This window comes from Musa acuminata, chromosome BXJ2-11, assembly GCF_036884655.1.
Source record: "Musa acuminata AAA Group cultivar baxijiao chromosome BXJ2-11, Cavendish_Baxijiao_AAA, whole genome shotgun sequence".
In the NCBI taxonomy this organism is placed as follows: Eukaryota; Viridiplantae; Streptophyta; class Magnoliopsida; order Zingiberales; family Musaceae; genus Musa; species Musa acuminata.
The window spans coordinates 22,951,738-22,968,812 of NC_088348.1; positions in this window are offsets into that span (position 1 = coordinate 22,951,738).

The following is a 17,075-nucleotide window of genomic DNA, read 5'->3' on the forward strand; positions in this document are numbered from 1 at the left end:
TACTAGTATTGGTGTGAGATCCAAGGCCATTAACTAGTCTTGGATTTAATCTTATCCGATGATTTATGACATGATTCATTGAATTATAATTTGAAAAACAAAATATTTTTTCAGATTTACTCTTCAAGATCATCAAATCTATCATATCTTATATTTATAAACAAATAAATTATTATTTTATTATTCATAATTTATGAAAAAATTATTATCTTTCAATTCAAATCCTTATATTTACAACACTATTTTTTTTAAAAAATGAATCATATCTTTTTAATAGGGCCATAATTGACGAAAAAATCTTTTACACCCATATCTCAGGTCTATTGCAAAGTAATAGGTTTCTTTGAAAATAATAATAAATATAAATGGGTTAGGTCATGCCTAGCCACATGAGTTGAGCCATGCGTGACCAAATGTGCTAGGTATACATGGACACATGAGTTAAATAATACTTAGTCATATAAGCTAAGTCATACTTAGCCACATAGGTCATGTCATACTTGGCTACATGGGCTAAGTCGTACCTAGCTACATGAGTTAGATTATATCTAATCACATGGGTTAGGCTATGTGTAACCAAATATGTTAGGTCGTGCCTAGATACATGAGTTAGATAATGCTTAGTCACATGAGCTAGATCGTGCTTTGCCATATAAATTATGTCATATCTAGCTACATAAGCTGCATTATGCCTGGCTACATGAGTTAGATTATGTCTAATCACATGAGAATGATACTTGGTCATATGGACTATGTTGTAATTGGGCATATGGGATGGGTCGTACCTAGCCTCATGGGCTAGTCTAACCAATCAATTTAATTCATATCATAGTTTGACCCCTCTTATTAAATTATATTCTAATAATATTTTTTAAAATATTATAAAATAATAATTAATCTCAAATCTATTTTTTCATAAATTAACTAATTTAGATTCATGATTCCAACTTTAGTATGACTCTCATCGAGTAACATTTTTTAGCTAATCATTTTCTTATCTAAAAATAAAGCATATTTGGCTAAGTAAAATGACATCAATCTCTTGAAATCATGCTTGAGTTTTACTATTAACCTAAAATCTAAATCTTAAAAACTAATTGGGTTATCTATAGGGTCATAAGTGATGAAAAGATCTCCACTACCCAAGGCTCAAATCTATTATAAATAAATATAGGATAAAAACATATTAATAATCACTCATGCTAGTAAGAACATTTAAAAAATTATAAAAATAATATTTAATATTTAAGAAATATATATAAATATCAATAATTTAATATGAAATAATGGCATATCAATTCATTACAAAACTCATGTATCATAATAACAATAATAATTCTTATCCAGTAAACAAAATCATACATTAGTCATATACAATACATCTCGATGACATACATAACAATCAGATAACAAAGACATACATCACATTTGATTGTGCACTCTTCCAATAGTGGATGGAGTGACATACTCTACAAGATAGATTTCTTCCAAGAGCGTATGGATAGAATTAATATCGCACTCCCAACAATGGATGAAGTGAGACCACTCATTCGCCCAAGTTGGGACATGTTCTTCCTAGCAACAAATGGAGGATATGTCTAACTATTATATATGATGACCTACTAATCCCCAAAAGAAATCAAGTTACTTGCCCTTGGTAGGGATATATAGTCAACTATGTTTATTCGTTTAAATAATTTCATTCATTCATGCGTGCATCCAAGTAGTATAATAAAATACTATAAGGGACTATGTTTGATATATGACCTATTAGACTATGTTCATAGGTGGCTTTGCATTATGATAGACCTATATCTCTTTTTACAAGTTGTACTTCTAATATGAACTACTCAACATAGCCACATATACTATATAATGACAATTACATCAATATTATCAATTTAATAAAAAAACACTAATCATTTATAAATATAATTTAAATAAACCTTTTAGTTTATCAAATTATAAAGACATGCAACGTGAATCTTCTATAATTAACTTGAATAAAACTCAATTCAATAAAAATCTAACAAAACCAATTTTAAATCCTTATAAAACTAGTTTGAAATCATCCTAGACTAGTCTAATTTAGATTTGTCTAATTTAGATTTGATTGGTTTTAATTATGTCAAGTAGGCCTGAATCGATAAAATTGGTCTAGAATTTTCTTAAATCGATCAAACTTATTTGATTCAGTCAACTAACAATCTAAAACAAATAAAGGAAGAGAAAACTGAACTATGCTACATAGTACTAGTCCAGACAGAACCTACCCACCTAAGCCTTGAACGAGTTACATGTACCACATATGTTTATCTCAAGCATTAGGTTAGGCTAAGATATAGTGGACTTGATAGAGAAACAACAATGTATCTAATACCTATCGCATAGTTAGGCGAGCCTAACTTTATGGGTTGGGCCGAGCCTAACTTAATATTTAATAGTTAGCTGAGTCATACCTACCCACATGGGTTAGGTCATATCTAACTAAATCGGTTGGGCTATGCCTGACTACTTGCATTGGACCGCGCTTGGCCATATATGTTGCGTTATACTAGTTATATGAGCTAGATCATACTAGGCTACATAGGTTAAGCATACTTGGCCATATGGGTTGGATTATACTTAGTCATACATAGCCACATGAACTAAACTATACCTGACCATATGGGATGGGTTGTACCTAAGCATATGAGCTTGTGTGGCCAATCGACTTAACTCAAAGACTCTAATTTGACTCTACTTATTAAGTTATATTCTAATATGTTTAGAAGTATTTTAAATATTATAAAATAATAATTAATCTCAAATCATTTTTATAAATTAAAAAATTTTGATTCATGATTCCAAATTTAATAAGACTCCTTTAGTAACATCTTTGAATTAATTATTTTTTTCTAAAAATAAATCATATTTGGCATAGTAAATTTTTTACAACTAAAAAAAATCATATCTTCATAGTAGGATCATAAGTAACGAAAAAGTTTCCTCCACCTAAGCCTTAAATCTATTATAATGTACTAGGTTACTTTTAAAAATAAATATAGGATAAAAATACATCAGTAATCATACATGAGAAATCATAAAGATAATTTTTAATATTCATGACACATATACAAATATTAATAATTTAATATGAAATGATAACATATCAATTCCTTATAAAGCTCATGTATCAAAAAAAACAATGATAATTCTTATGTAATAAATAAAATCATACATAAGTCACATGTAACACATCTGAATTACATACGTAATAGTAAGATAACAATGACATGCATCAAACCCGTTGGTACACACTCTACGGAAAGACATATTTTACAAAATGGATTTCTTCCAATAGAATCACCCTATTTGTTGAACTTGGTCATACGATGAAAAAACTGATCAAATATTTGGCAAAAGCAACTACACTAATAGAACGGATTACCACAAATTAAGGACAACACAACTTTACGATCAAAGGTCTTTTGGTGCAATAAATCGAATCTTAGTGGCTCTTTTGAATAAAAATAAAGGTTAAAAGTAATAGACTCAAATCAGGGAGTAAAACCTCATAACCAAAAAGGGCTCGCTTATAGGGAGCAAGCCAGAGAAGCGTTGCCATAGCTCTCGATCGCCAAAAGGTGTACTTCCTTAAGAAACCTATTGAAGGGCAAGTCAATAGACGAAGGAGAGAGCCTCACATGCAATGGGCGCCATGAGTAATTCCAAAACCCTCGTTGAGAGAGAAGTGTTTAGGGTTTGAACAATTATGTCACCTCTGCATTTGGGGTTTTTGTTCGTTTTGTAGGGTTGTCATCTGGCAAGGAACTAGGTTAAAGAAATGCAAGACGCCACCATGAAACAAAAATGATGTATATGAAATGGGCACTATAAAGTGAATGGGCATTAGTGAAATGGCTTGACATGATATCACATAGTCGAATGGGCTAGTTTGCATTTTGGAAACATATTTACAATATGCATTCACGGTATAATATATATTTTAAATCTAAATTAATATTTAATCACTTTTATTTAAATTATATTTGATTGACATGCTATATTGTAGATACTCAAATATTGATATTATCTTAAAATAATATTAGCATTAAAATATTTATAAATATTAATAAAAAGTTTTAAAAATTTTAAAGTAGCCTATGATATTCTCCAGAGGAGCGACACTTTGTCCGGTGCTAATCACATAATTGAGCAAGTCTAATTTCGTAAGTTGGGCTGAGCCTCACTCACGAGTTGGGTTGAGCTTTACCATTGAATTAAGTCATGCTTTACTCACTGGTTGCATCGTGCCTACCCACATGAGTTAGGACATACTTAACCATATGAGCTAGGTTGTGTCTAGCCACATGAGTTGGACCGTACTTGGCCACATGAGCTAGATTGTGCTTGACCACATGGGTTACGTTGTACCTGACTACATAGGTTAGGTTATGTCTGATTACATGAGTTGGATTGTATACCCAACCACATAAGCTGGACTATACTCGACCACATGGGTTAAACTATACTCAACCACATAAATTGGATCACACCTAATCGGATGGGCTAGGTCATACCTAACCACATGGGTTGGTCTAGCCAATTAACTTAACTTAGATTAGATACAAATTTAATCTCTCTTATTAAATTATATTTTAATATTTTTAAACATATTATAAAATAATAATTAACCTCAAATCTATTTTTTTAATAAATTAACTAATTTAGATTCATGATTCTAAATTTAAAACTAATTAAATTATAAAAATTTAAATATATTTTTTAAACATAAATATGTCTAATTAAATGAATTAAAATTATTCTTAAATTAACTAATCATTCTAACATCATAATTCAATGATCATTAATTATTAGTCATAAAATTTTAAAATTAAAATATTATTACACATCATACAAATTAATATTTTAAAATATAAATAAAATTTGATAATAAAAAAATTAGAGAATCATACCTCCTCCTAAAAAATCCTCTCCTAAATCCTTCTACTATTAAGCTCGGTGAGAAATGAGAGAAGGAAAGCCCTCTTTATATAATAGAAGATCAGCTCTCCCGAAAGGAAAGTAATAATTTAATTTTTATTTATGATTTATTTTTTTTTACTTTCACACTTAAAGTTAGAATTATATATTTATTTCTTATGGTTCACACATAAAAATAAAATTTAAACAATTTACTTTCTAAAAATTACATCACTCATTAGGAAATAAATCAGTAAATAATTTAATTGATTGATAAATTTTTTAACTTGTCCATATAATTAAAAAAATCAATTTTAATTATTTATTTAGTCATATTATAAAAAAAAAGTTAATAATTTAAATAAAATAATATATTATTTATGATAATTTGATTTATGTTAAGGAAAAAAATCATTGATAATTACAGAATCATAATGAGGTTTAATCCATAGTACTTTGGGTTTAACCTCATCTAATTAAGTTTGGTTAGTCTTGGATGAGACATCTTAGCATATAAATTTTGAGATCATACACATTTAACCAAAATTAGAAAAACTAAGTCTCTTATCCAGATTCACTCTTTGTGATCTATATGAAACACAAATAAACTAATAGATTTCATTCAGCGAATCATTTGGGTTTGGTCTAATCTAATGAAAATTAGCAAGTACTCATTGAGTATATCTGAAGTATGATCTATAAGATATTCATCTAACCATAATTAGGAAAATAAAACATCTTATTTAGGTATGTTCTTCCTAAAGTATATAAAAAATTGTTAAGGTGAAAAATAAAGCATCTTATTTAGATATTCTCTTCCTAAAATGTATAAAAAATTATTAAATTAAATTCTAGTTATCTGACACGTGGTTGAGACTCAGAGCCAATCAAAACTCATTTTTGAGTTTATCTTAACTGTAGTGTTTAGAATACAATGATCTAAATCGAGACCCTACAAAATGTTATGTCGGAGCATACATGACAAGATCTCTTGGATGCTTAAATATTAAGGTATACAAAGTATTTGATTAAGTATCAAAGTTTAATAATATGTTTTAAAAAAGTTCTTAGGTTGAGACTATAGTAAATGTTGAAAATGATTATATGCATCATTCTATCGGTACGCATGTTATTCGATCATTAATAGATTATAAATTTATGTGTCTAATTGGCTATGGTTATGTAGGTAGTTTGGGCATAGTTATGACATCCGTCACCGGTTTCCCCTTCCTCCAAAAGGAAGAACCAACAAGGGAGAGGAGGGGGGCTTCTGTTCTTTGAGCTCCAAAGGCTACGGCGAGAGCAGACGCAAGTTTATATCTGCCATGGCGGTTGGGTTGGAGGAACGTATTTGTGGTTGATGTTGTATCTGATAGAAAGAATAGAAGATAAGAACAATTATTAAAGAAGTGAATAAGCTTGAATACATTAACATGTTCCCTAGTTGGGGAAATCTTATTTCTATCATACCCTCGCAAGATGGTACTCTTGACAAAAATATCAATCTTGGATCGATGCAAAGAATGGTTTACAAACGAGAGGCTTCATGAGTAGGGCAAGAGCAGATTGCTACTACTGCTGCGATTGCTATTGTTGTGAGGGCACAGGCGTTCCCTTCGTTCTCCTTAAGCTCACTTTATATTCTTCTTAAGTCCATCGACTGTTGGCAGATCAGCGAAGGCTACCACGGTGAAGAAGATGAGGATTGGTCGTGGAGCCTCTTAGGAATGTGGCTACAGCGGCGTTGGTCGCTGGCCGAAGGCAAGGGCGAAGCTTCGCTTTTCTTAGCGGCGTTGGTCGCTGGCCAAAGGCAAGAGCGAAGCTTCACTTTTCTCACTGCTTTGATACCATGATAGAAAGAATAGAAGATAAGAACAATTTTTGAAGAATTTTATTAAAAAAGGTTTATTGAAGAAGCGAAGAAACTCGAATACATTAACATGTTCCAGAAAATCTTATCTCCTATCACTATCTTATCGAAATGACAGAAATGGGCTCTTCTTTATGTCTATTTCTCATGGAGTGATTGCAGTGGAAGTGGTAATAAATATGGATCGGGGAGGGGGTAAAACTTGGGATGCAGATGTCGAGGCATCCTACGCTATAGGTAGCAGAGGAATAGGTAGAACGTGTGGTCACGGTGAGAGTTTAATTCTGGGAATGCTGCCTCGGTTTTAATGGTTCTTTTCTCTCTCTCTCTCTCTCTCTCTCTCTCTCTCTCTCTCTCTCTCTCTCTATATATATATATATATATATATATATATATATATATATATATATATATATATATATATATATATATATATATATATATATATATATATATATATATAAAAGTGGGTCTAATATATGTAATATAGTGGATGAATTTAATCATTCGGACCTTGAATTAAGATCATAATTCTTTGTATTTTGTTTACAGTAATCGAAAAAGGAGTGTAATTATAGCATTGCCGGCTTAACCAGCCTTGGATGGAAATTATAGGACTTCTTAGATCTATCATTTTGGTGCCTCCTCCCTCCATTTGTCAATCTTATCACACCTCGACAAAAAGAGGAGTCATAAGAGCTAGAGAAAAGAGCTATATTTTCTTTCTTCTTATGAGAATCCAATGGATTCCTAGTCGAAATCGGATGAATAATCATAATTGTTCCTCTAATCCATTAACATAAAAGACTATCTGTTGAGTTGCTAGTCAGAGGTGCCCGGCAAACCAATCACGTGAGTGATGGCACGTGTGACTTGATACAGAATCTTTTTGTTTATTATATTTTGGCGTATATCACTTTATAACTATTGCATATGTGTAACTATTGTGATGTCCTTGGATTTGTGCAATGGGAATCGGATCGTGATGAGATCACGATAATGAGATCGATTCACCTTTAAACACATATCCTAAATAATCCCGGTCATAGGTTACTCGAGAGGGACATCGTGATAACCGGACAGACTGGTGTGCTGTATACCCGTCCATATGATGGATGCAGCTGGTCTCATAGCTGTTCGTGTAGGGACACTATGGATACAGTACAGGTGCTCATTGGAGAATGAGTTCACTGATTGATCCGCTTACAGAATGCTGGATGGTTGATAATGCCTTATTGTCAGACAGCGATTCCGTAGTCCTAGTGGTGTATCTGGTCCTTAGACTTGAGACACCAAGGATGTCCTGTATGAGTGCTCTACTCTTTGATACTAGACTTATAAGTTTGGCTGTCCCAGATCTAGTACAACTGGTCATTGAGAGTGATAGTCGACCTTACGAGGGCTATTGAGTGTCGATAGAGGATCATCCACTCTCGGCGTCATGAGAGGAATATCCCATGTGTTCTTGCTCAGACAAATCCCTGGCTAGGGTCATTCGGGTTGAGAAAGAAAGAGTTCTCCGGGAGAATCCAATTAAAGCGAGACTCGAGTAGAAACCGTATAGATCTGACAACACCATGCTCGATATACGATCTCTGGGATATTAGATGGATGAGGGACTATATGTACACGGTAACTGAGGACAAACAAGTCCAATGGATTGGATTCCCCTATATCTGTTGAATCTCGTATTTTGATGATGAAACTACTTGATATATGTTTATGATTTAATCTGTGTTTTGAGTGACGCAGGATGCCTCGATCAGGATGAGACAATTAAAGCAGGAAAATCATGTTGTGCCGGAGGAACATGTCAGAAGATTGGACGTCGGGCCGGTGGATCGGTCGACGTATCGACAGAAGGCTTCGGGCCGTGGACTCGGGCATCGGGCCAAGAAGAGCGGGTATTGTGCCAAGGATATCGGAGTTGCGGAGTCAACAGGCCGATTGGGCAATAGGCTGCAGGAAAGGACGATGCGCCGAAGAATCGGACGAAGCGTCGAGGGACCAATGACATGCCGGACAACTTGGTTAATTGCTTAGGATTAATTGTCTCGATCAAAGTTTTTGTTTTAAGTGTGCAGGATTAACTACGATGAAAGTTAGACAAGCAGCAGGAGTTGCGCTGGAGTCAAGATCATGATCACGTTGGGAGTTCGAGAGTTCGACGGAAGTTCGGACGGTCGTCGGAGGTTCTACGAGAATAGATCCGAGAAGTCCAGAAGCTTGCCAAGCGAAGCTCGTCGGAACTCGCCAAGTGGATCGTCGCAAAGTCCAGGAGTTTGCCGGAAGTCCGCAGAAGCATCACCGAGGGTTCATCGGATGATCGACGGAAGTTCGCCGGAAACTCGCCGGAAGAAGCGATTGACGCACCGAAGCAAAGATGCAGAAATTGTCTTAGATCTAATCGTAGTTAGCATATTGATTAAGTTGGAAAATGGGAAGTGATCCCATTAGCTTAATCTTGGGGCAATTGGGCCTCTGAAAGACTGAAATTGGGTCGAATGGAGCTAACCATTCGGACCCTGATTGCACCAGGAGGTGCAACCGCCTAGGCCAGGAGGTGGCACCGCCTGGGCTAAGCCTCCCAGCGAGACTGGGCGGTGCAACCTCCCCAGCCAGGAGGTGGCACCGCCTGAGCTCAGTCTTCGAGCAAGACTGGGCGGTGCAACCTCCCTGACAGAGAGGTGGCACCGCCTGAGCTCGGTCTTCGAGCTCTGGCAGAGAGGTGCAACCGCTTGAGTCAAGAGGTGGCACCGCCTGGGCTCAGTCTTCGAGCTCTGCCAGGCGGTGCAACCTCTCCAGTCAGGAGGTGCAACCGCCTGATCCCGGAATTCCGGGATTTGATCGTTTTGAGCTCCAAATTTGAATTGGGTTGGGGCCTATAAATACCCCACCCATTCAGCACTGAGATAGCAAGAACTTACCCGAAATCTTGATCTTTTCAGTGGTTCTTAGAGCTCAAAACTGCTAGTTTTCCTCCTCCTTCTGTTCTTCAAGTTTGAGTTGTGAAGAGAGGAGAGAAAACATCTGTAAGGGTTGTCTCCTAAGCCCGTCAAAAGGAGTGAATCTGTAAGAGGGTAGTTGGCCTTCGCCTATTGAAGGAAGGCCTCTAGTTGACGTCGGTAACCTCATCGGTGGAGGAAGCCAAAAGTGGAGTAGGTCAAGACTGACCGAACCACTCTAAATCTCTGGTTTGCGTTTATTTTGAGCACTTTATCATTACTGCAAACCTCCTACATAGCTACTGCTCTCTGCGCTTTTACGAACGAGTTCTGTGCAGTTTACGTTTACGTCTTGATTCTATCTACAAACTGCAAACTGTCTCTCTGCGCTTTTACAAATGAGTTCTATGCAGTTTACGTTTACGTCTTGATTTCACTTACAACTGCAAACTGTCTTCTGCGCTTTTTTACGAACAAGGTTCTGTGCAGTTTACGTTTACGTCTTTTGATTTCATTTACAACTACAAACTATCTTCTGCGCTTTTACGAACAAGGTTCTGTGCAGTTTACGTTTACGTCTTGATTTCATTTAGAACTGCAAACTGTCATCTGCGTTTAGATGCAAACTGCGTTTAGACGCAAACTGCGTTTAGACGTAAACCGCGCTTAGACGCAAACTGCGTTTAGACGCAAACTGTGTTTAGACGCAAACTGCGTTTAGACGTAAACTGCGCTTAGACGCAAACTGTGTTTAGACGCAAACTGCGCTTAGACGCAAACTGTGTTTAGACGCAAACTGTGTTTAGACGCAATCTGCGCTTCGACGCAAACTGCACTTAGATATAAACTGTGAATCAGCTTTTGCATCATAATAGTTTCTATCGAACGAACGCAGCTTTCGGTTTTAATCGCTGTAAAATTTCCGCTGCACTAATTCACCCCCCCCCTCTTAGTGCTCTCGATCCTAACAGTATCGTTTGGGGACTACGGCGTAGTGGCCTAGTACGTCCGTATCGATGAGTCGAGTGAATTATTACAGAGATAATAATTCACTGAGTTAGAAAGAGTTCTAACAGGTATGACTCACGGCCAGCTCGATATTGGGCCTAGAGGGTCACACACATATGGTAGGCATTGCGATGAGTAGAGGTTCGGATATGAGATATCCGACGGAGCCCTTGTCTTATTGGATGCAGATCCAATACCCACTAGGGGAGGACCCATTAGGGTTTGACAGGGGGCCTCTATAAATAGGAGGGATTCAGAGCCTCATAGGCTAGAGTCTTTGCTTGCCTTTCCTATTCTCCTCTCCCTCTCCACCTCAGAGCAGGCCTGGAGTTTTGAGGAGCGTCGTCGCAACCCTGCTGTGTGGATCACCGCTAGAGAGGAGGATGCTTGACCTCCTTCACCCTCTCCTAAGGATCTGCAAGGAAACAGGGATATACGATCTCCCTAGGTAACACAATCTACTCTATACGCAGTTTTAAGTTTCGCAGATTTTACGCACCAATCTTCGCACGACGACGAACATCTCTTTGGGAATCGAGGATTTTGTTTTCTTGTTCTTCCGCTGCGCATGTGATGTCGCCCCCATGATTTCCCAACAGTGGTATCAGAGCCAGGTTGTTCGTGCGAATGATTGGTTTTGAACTGCGTGTGTTGTGTTTTGGAGAAACTTTTGACGTCAAAATCGTTGACGCAAAAGCGAAAAAGGGCAGCAATTGTTGCTGTTCTCGCTGCCGTCGCAGATGGCAGCACTACCATCTGCGTGCAGGCAGGCAGCCTACAGCAGTAGCCGCAAGGCCGCCTGCTTGCAGGCAGCCCCCTGCGGCAGCGCCCGCAAGTAGGGCCGCAGGCACGGCGGCCACCTGCGCGGGCACTGTGCCCGCGCGCAAGGGCATCGGCGCCTGCAGCCGCTGCTCTCGCGTGGTGACGCGCCGCAGGGCAGCGGCGCCTGTGGCCGCTGCTCCCGCGGGCTAAAACCCCGCAGGGACGGTCGCCCGGCGAGGCAGCACCGCCTGCGGGCGATGCCTCACGGGCAGAACTGCCCGCGGGGCACCCAGCTGTAGGGGCAGCGCCGCCAGCGGGCGTGCCGCCTGTAGGCGAGGGCAGCGACCCCGCCCTCCGTCGCACAGCCCGCCGCCGGCAGGGTGGCGCGACGGCGGCACCGGCAGCAGCAGGGGAGGATGAGGACATTAGGGTTTTCTGGGTAAAAGATAGTTTTGCCCCTCGGAATTTGAGAAATTTCAGTGTCTTTTTTATTCTAAATTACGAAAATACCCCTAGGAATGAAAAAATTTCCTATATATCCCTGATTTCATAAAATACTAATTAATTAAAAAGTTTAGTTGATTATTATTTTTTTTATTATCTAGTAGTCCTACATGATGATGATTATTTATACATATGATGTATGATGTGTGGACGGATGATCATGGACCGTGTGATGTGTGTACTTGTGATTATTATTATTAGGGTCTGCGAGCCTCCATTATATTTCTCGTTTATTGTCGGGCCTTCGTGTCTATGATTAAGTTGTAATCACATGAGGAGGCGCAGCGGGAGCATGGATGCGATAGCAGGACCCATGAGACGGACGATCGCAATGATGTCAACGGAATCGACGAGGACGAGATGGACAATCACAGGGCATGGAGATGCATCGTTGCACGCATAGATCTTGATGTGAGTGATTAGGCCTACTGGCTCGGGCCTAATCACATTAGGTTGTGGTCCATGATCATCTGGTGTGATTGCTTATACACATACTAGATATGCATATATATTTGCATGCGATGTAGATATATATTAAATATGTATATGTGTGACATGTCAAATTAGGAGACCAACTCATAGAAACATCTCTCGATAATATTAAGTCGGTAAACGTGAGGCAATTAGATTGACTCACGTGGCCTTCCATCGTTATAAGTAGGAACCGATTCCCGGTGTAGGTTGAGTTGGTCGAGTCCCTCGAGACTCACCTATATCGCGATTCACTATCTTGCTTACGACATAGAGATGTCGCCAGTGACCTAAGGACATGGTATACTTAGTCGAGTCCCTCGATGGTATATCATCAAATCAGACTCATCTTATAACGAAGGTGTTGACTTAACCGAGCATCATGGTTGGTCGAGTCCCTCGAGGCCATGGTTATTCGGATGCCAAACAAGACGGGAATCACAAGGAGTTGTGATCGGCAAGAGTTGCCTTCCTTTTAGGCTTAGTGTGATTGGTCGAGTCCCTTCAGGTTATACTAAGACGCTGATTGGATCCTGATCCCCACTAGAAGTCTGTCGGAGACTTCCGTTTCACGTGTTGAGGGTGTCGCGTGACTCGCTAGTAAAATAGTGGGAGCATATTAAGATAGAAGTCCATATCTTGATAGTTTATTTTTTGCAAACTCTGCATGTTATTCATTTTTGCTGCATCTTTATTTTAGAAAATGTCGCTTTCAAATCCCTTATGTGACATACTTGATGTCAACCGCCTCACTAGTCCAAATTATACAGATTGGCTCCGTAACTTGAGAATTGTTCTCACGGCGGAGAAAATCGTGTACGTCCTTGATATAGTGATGCCTATGCCCGAAGAAGGGGCAAGCGAGGATAAGATCACTCGCTACGTGAAGTACATTGATAACTCCACTCTTGCTCAGTGCTATATGTTGGGCTCTATGACTCCTGATTTATTGAGATAACATGAAAAGATGGATGTCAGATCCATTCTCCTACATGTCCGTAAATTATTTGAGAAACAGGGAAGGACTCAGCGATATGAGATATCCAAGAGCCTCTTCCGCGTTAGGATGACTAGGGGGACACCGGTTCAGAACCATGTCTTAAAGATGATTGAGTGGATAAAAAAACTCACAGGTCTAGGAATGGTCCTAGAGGATAACTTGTGTGTGGACATTATGCTTCAGTCCCTACTAGATTCTTTTTCACAGTTCATAATTGTTGAATCTCGTATTTTGATGATGAAACTACTTGATATATGTTTATGATTTAATCTGTGTTTTGAGTGATGCAGGATGCTTCGATCTGGATGAGACAATTAAAGCAGGAAAATCATGTTGTGCTGGAGGAACATGTCAGAAGATTAGACGTCGGGCCGGTGGATCGGTCGACGTATCGACAGAAGGCTTCGGGCCGTGGACTCGGGCATTGGGCCAAGAAGGGCAGGTATTGTGCCAAGGATATCGGAGTTGCGGAGCCAACTGGCCGATTGGGCAATAAGCTACAGGAAAGGACGATGCGCCGAAGAATCGGACGAAGCGTCGAGGAACCAATGACATGCCGGACAACTTGGTTAATTGCTTAGGATTAATTGTCTCGATCGAAGTTTTTGTTTTGAGTGTGCAGGATTAACTACGATAGAAGAAAGACATGCAGCAGGAGTTGCGCCGGAGTCATGACAATGATCACGTTGGGAGTTCAAGAGCTCGACGGAAGTTCGGACAGTCGTCGGAGGTTCTGCGGGAATAAATCTGAGAAGTCCAGAAGCTTGCCAAAGGAGCTCGTCGGAACTTGCCAAGTGGATCGTCGCAAGTCCAGGAGTTTGCCGGAAGTCCGCAGGAGGATCACCAAGGGTTCGTCGGATAATCGACGGAAGTTCGCCGGAAACTCACCGGAAGAAGCGATTGACGCACCGGAGCAAGCTGTAGAATATGTCTTAGGAAATAATCGTAGTTAGCACATTGATTAATTTAGAAATGGGAGGTGATCCCATTAGCTTAATCTTGGGGCAATTGGGCCCTTGAAAGAATCAAATTGGGCCGAATGGATTAACCCATTCGGACCCTGATTGCTGTGGGAGGTGCAACCGCCCAAGCCAGGAGGTAGCACCGCCCAGGCTATGTCTCCCAGCGAGACTGGGCGGTGCAACCGCCCCAGCCAAGAGGTGACACCGCCCCGGGCTCAGTCTCCGAGCGAGACTGGGCGGTGCAACCTCTTCTATCAAGAGGTAGCACCGCCAGAGCTCAAGTTTCGAGCTCTACCAGGCGGTGCAACCTCCCCAGTCAGGCGGTGCAACCGCCTGAGCTCGGTCTTCGAGCTCTGGCAGAGAGGTGCAACCGCCCCTGACAGAGGTGGCACCGCCCAGAGGCTCAGTCTTCGAGCTCTGCCAGGCGGTGCAACCGTCCCAGTTAGGAGGTGCAACCGCCTGATCCCGGAATTCCGGGAATTGACAGATTTGAGCTCCAAATTTGAACTAGGTTGGGGCCTATAAATACCCCACCCATTCAGCACTGAAAGCACAGAACACACACTCGAAATCTTGCTGTCTTTCTGTGGTTCTTAGAGCTCAAAACTGCTAGTTCTCCTCTTTCTGTTCTTCAAAGTTTGAGTTGTAAAGAGAGGAGAGAAAACTTCTGTAAGGGTTGTTTTTATCATAGCTGCAAACTGCCTGCTTAGTTTGACTTTAACCTTGCTTAGTATCAACTTTCATACAGAAGTTGTTTTTATCGTTCGAATGCAGCTTTCGATTTTAATCGCAGAAAGTTTTTCGCTGCACTAATTCACCCCCCCCTCTTAGTGCTCTCGATCCTAACAATTGGTATCAGAGCCCGGTATTTCTCATTTCGGACTTACACCCGAGAGAAATGGCTCTTCATGGCTTTCAAAAGGGCTTTTCGGTTTTTCGTCCACCGTTGTTTAACGGATTGGACTACACCTATTGGAAGACCCGAATGAGGATCTTTCTTATTTCTATGGATGTTGAACTTTGGAATCTTGTCGAAAACGGTTTTTCGAAGTCTTCTCTTCCAATGATCGAATGGTTAGATTTAGAGAAGAAGCATTTTTCTTTAAACACAAAGGCTATGAATGCCTTATTTTGCGCTTTGGACAAAAATGAGTTCAATCGGGTTTCTTTGTGCGAAACGGCTTTCGATATTTGGCGCACTCTTGAAATCACACACGAGGGAACTAGTAGAGTCAAAGACTCGAAAGTTAATATTTTACTGCATGATTTTGAGCTTTTTCAAATGAAGCCAAGCGAAATCATTGGTGATATGTACACCCGTTTTACGGATGTCGTCAATGGTTTAAGAGCTCTTGGCAAATGTTTTTTGAATTCTGAACTTGTGAACAAGATTTTGCGTTCTCTTTCTAAGAAGTGGGATTCAAAAGTAACGGCTTTACAAGAAACAAAAGATTTCAATATTTTTTCACTTGAAGAACTAATTGGTTCATTGATCACATATGAAATGACGTGCAATGCACGTGAAGAACTTGAGAACCACCTTCCAAAGAACAGGAAGGATTTGGGACATAGAACATTTGAAGACCACTCGAGCATAAGCTCAAGTAATGGTGAACTTAAACTACAAATGAAACAAAATTTAAAAAGTAAAAAGAACGGAACTACTTGCCTTGAACGCAAGAAGAAGAACAAAAATTGGGATGAATCGAGCTCCTCCGAAGACGAGGAGAAAATCAACAAAGGCGAGGTGGCAAACTACGCCTTTCGACGCTGAGGTAATCAAAATGCCTTTAATTTACTTTGAAAGTACATGATGCTTTTCATAAAGTATTTTTTTTTAATTTAATTTTCTTGAAAATTGCATGTTTAATAATTTTATAATGAAAATACAAACAATTAGGAATCATGCTTATCATTCTAGTAATTTTGAAAATAATCATGAAAATTGCATGTTTATGATAAACAAACTGATTTTGATTAAAAATACTTTATGAAATCATGCTATATGTGGTTGAGAAGTAATAATGTGTATCATGTTGATTTCCATTGTTATTTCTCGATTTTGAGTATATGAAATCATGTTTAATTTGAAGTTATGATTAATGAGTATATATTTTTGAAATTATGTATGATGATTCTTGATATTTATGGATTATCGATTTTCATGATAATAACAGTGGCTTTAAAAAAAAAAATTAATGCATGTTTTCATAATGAAAAGGCATGCTAACATGAAATCGACCACTTAAAATGAAACACTTAAAAATGGGGAAAATATATTATCAATGAAATCATGAATCTATTTATGTTATAAATTTTGTGAGCCATAAAAATGATTTTGATGATTTAAATTTGAAATGAGTTTTATCAAAATCATGATCTTGATTTATCAAATTGAATGAATAGAAAATGAATGATGATTTTTCTCTTGAATGATTGTGACTTGTATTCCTTGTATTCATGATATGATTTTTATGCAATTCTTTGTATTCATGAAATATTTATCTCATCACCTAATTATTTCTTTTCAATATTCCTCAAGTGATGATATGAATGCATGAGATATTCATGAATTTATTTTGATGTAT